This window comes from Alligator sinensis, unplaced genomic scaffold, assembly GCF_000455745.1.
Source record: "Alligator sinensis unplaced genomic scaffold, ASM45574v1 scaffold122_2, whole genome shotgun sequence".
In the NCBI taxonomy this organism is placed as follows: Eukaryota; Metazoa; Chordata; order Crocodylia; family Alligatoridae; genus Alligator; species Alligator sinensis.
In genome coordinates, this window is record NW_005841984.1 from 544,392 (window position 1) to 548,012 (window position 3,621).

The window sequence follows — 3,621 nt, forward strand, 5'->3', positions numbered from 1 at the left end:
AGAGATGAGGTAATTAATGCTCTCTCAACCACTGCTAATGTAACCTACCTTGTCCACCTTATAATGCCATGAAAAAGCTTTCTATATTGTGCTACACATAGCACCGGCTGATGTGTTCAAATAAGTTTCTAGGGTCATATATTATCCATTCATGCAGAAACATTAGCTCAACCCTGAAACTTCTCTCCCATCTGTAACATGTCACCTAGTTCTGTGACTGAACAATCAAGAAAGGTCTGAATTGTTGGGGTAGGAGGGCAATGCTTTTAAGTAACCTAACTTTAGATTTAAGTTGTTCTACAGTTTAGGTTTACTAGTTCACCAGTGTGTAAGTAAAATGTATTACATGGTCAATAAGTATGGGTTTAAAATAAAATATTTAAGCCATAAAGCAAAAAGACAGATGTTCAGAAATCAAATATGTCATTATAAGGTCAGAGTTTCATTAAAATCCAAGTTTGATGTAAAATTCCATACATTATGGACAACTATATTCACATCCATGCCTAACAGCATTGAACTCTATGGGCTTTTAAATTTGGCAAACCTATGTGCAAAGAATTTCAAGGTTAATTTCTGAATAAGCAAAGAGAAAGGTTGAGTGAAAGCAGAGTAACACTCAAAACAGCTGAAGAGAATGGTCATTACCCTGACTCAGTTGGTGAAGATGCAATAACAGTTGCAATGAAGCATCAAGTGGCTGTAGCTCTGAGGCATTATGTCACATGGGAATTTTTGGACGCATACTCCTAATCAGCAACAGAATTGAAAGTCATGCAAAAAGTTCATGACACACAATTGGTTTTAAACATTAATGTCATATCCCAGCTTCTGTGATGCCTCTTCTTTCTTCTTTCTCTTTTTCTTCAGTTGTATAGAAAGGTGTAGTTTGGTATAGAAATGGAATGCACATTTCTTTTTACTAAGTGGACATGTGTCTTTACAGATGCTAAAGAAATGATGAAGACCTTGTTTAGCAATGTACCTAAACATAGCTATAACTTTAAACCCAGGAGAATTCTGACTAACATGAATGGGATTAGTCCTGTACTTACTGTTATGTGGAAGCTTAGCTACTTGGCTGCTTCAAAGCCTGAGCACATGGTATTTTAACACAGTTCAGCAATCTACAAGATTAAATCATTAACACCAAATTGAGAAAGACATTGCAAAAATCTGAATATAAGAGTTCTTTGATCAGTAATGGCTGGTCCTTAAAATAAGCTGGAGTATTCCAGGTAGAAAAGACAATTGCTTTCATATTTATAATCAACTTGAAGGAGAAACTCCTTTCAAATAGAGCAACTGGGACATTGTTGTGGTGGCATTTGTCTTGGGGGACTCAGATACAGGACTTTCTTCCTTCCTCCCAATTCCCTTTTGGAGTGAAAAACCCATTATACATATAACTTGATCTTGTGGATCACCTCCAGCCACCACAAAACCCCACAGGTCACCTATCATCCAAACCCTACCTGGAGCCTCACAGCCAACCTCCTTCAAATGCAGTGTAGAACCCCATAATTTCCCTCTGCCTTGGACCTGATGCCACACATTATTGCAGCACAGGAGTGTTTATTCAGCATGGTGCCTGAACTAATTATTATGTTTTCTCAGATACAACACACCTTAGAATAAGATATGCACCTTGTTTTGGAAAGGCAGAATAAAGGGAAAAAAATCTTTCACTAAGTTTCTGAGTAGCAGCAGCTAGTGAGAGTAACATGATCAATTTTCTTCTGCCTGGGCATGTCTACAGATGCAAATGCTGCAGGGTGGATTTACTCTAGAGTAAATTATTCTAGAGCAAACCCACAGTGGGCAGGCATCTAAACGTGTGGGGATTTGGGAGAAGATTTGCTGCTCCTGGAAGCAGTGTCTGCTCCCGCCCCCTCTGGCTCAGCACTGGACTCCTGCAGCAGCCAGGGGGATCTCTAGGCTCCCCCCTGGGTGCTACCCCAGGGGCTGGCAGGAAGCATGGGGCCAGGTTTCCTGCCCCCAGGAGCTGCCTACTGCTGGGGCGGGCTCTGGTAGCAGAGCCCGTGTGGAGACAATGACCCCCTGTCCCAGCAGCAGGGAGCTCCTGGCCCTGGCTCCCCAATCAGGGGTAGGGGGCTTGAAAACAGCTGCAGGGGAGGGGCAGATCCCACCCACCTGCCCTGATCTGCTGGTGGGGCAGTTAGCAGTGAGTCCTCAGCTGGGCGGGGAACTGTTGCAGTGAAGGGCAGGTCCCAGGCTGGGCAGGAAACTCTCTCCATGCAGGGAGCTCCCAGCCCCCACTCTACAATCATGGAGTGGAGGCTGAGAGCTTCCTGTGCATGGAATGGGGGCTAGGAGCTCCCAGGGCAGGGGCACATTGTCCCCTCTGGGCTCTGGTGGTGGAGCCCACCCTAGCATCAGGCAGCTCCTGGGGACAGGGAGCAATCTTCCACCCCCTGATGCCCAGGAGCAAATTTTCCCCCAGTTGACTGTCTACATGTCGTACTGCGTAATAATTACTCAGCAGTTAATTTGATACTTGCATTTGAAAGTAACAAATTAACTGTTGAGTAGAGCAAATTACTGTGCAGTAAGGGTCAGCACATGTAGGCGGTGATGCTTACTACATAGTAATTAGCTCTACTAATAAAGCACAGTAAAGCATCTTGTGTAGATGTGTTCCCTGTGAATCTTGTGCAGCATTACTTTGGCTTTTGTCCAGCAAAAGCTCAAGCAGCAGAAACTGCTGTTACCATAGATCCTCATGTATGATATGCACCCCAATTTGGTTTTTGGAAAAGATAACATATTGTATGCAAGGAAATAAAGTCATTTTGCTTCTTAGCAGAGCTTTTAGCCTACCTGCAGCAATGTACTAACAAGTATCTGTTTCTTCCTGTTTTGGTAGTATCACATGTGAAACATACTGTATTTACTTGAATCTAAGATAACCCCCAATAATCAGATTCTATATATGGAAAATTTATGGAAAATTTATACATTTGTTAATTTTCCATAAAATCTAATTATTGGAGGTACCTTAAATCCGTCTCCCCCACTGCTACAGCTGGTCGGGGGTCAAGTGGCTCCTCTGCCCTTTGCCCCCACTTCTTCCCCTTATAACCTTCCTGCCCCCCTGTCACCTGCAGTCCACTCCAGCTCCCCACAGCCTCTGTCCCTCCTTTCTCACTCCCCACTATCTCTGCCCCTTCTCCCTACTCCCCAGTCCCTGCCTCTTCTTCTCACCCTTGCTATCAGATCCTGTTCCTAAGCACAGCACGTGGAAGCACAGCCTCTGCTGACCATACAGCACTGTTGGTACCATTGATTGGCTGGGCAGGGGAGAGAGTTTCCCTGTGCTCTGTGCCTGGGAGGGAATCTAACCTGAGACTGAGCTGAGCTGCACCTGACAGTACAGGTGAGGGAAATGGGTAGGGGTTTGCGGGAGCAGAAACTGTGGAGGGCAAGCGGAGGGATTGAAGTTCTGGGCCAGAGTCAGAGCTGCAGCAGCCCTCTGTCCTTCTCTCCCTCTGCCTTGTATATGAATCCAAGTCCCCATGCTGACTGGGGACAAAAGATTTTGTCTTAGATTCAAATAAATATGGTAATGCTGCCCAACACCATGGAAAAGTTTGTAGGGAA

General features: G+C 44.7%; 1 protein-coding gene across 1 annotated transcript in view; it reads right to left on the reverse strand.

Annotated features, from left to right (window-relative positions):
- EDIL3 (EGF like repeats and discoidin domains 3) overlaps nucleotides 1–3,621 on the reverse strand; it is a 366,402-nt gene that overhangs the window by 71,015 nt on the left and 291,766 nt on the right. The gene's annotated exons all lie outside the window — the stretch shown is intronic.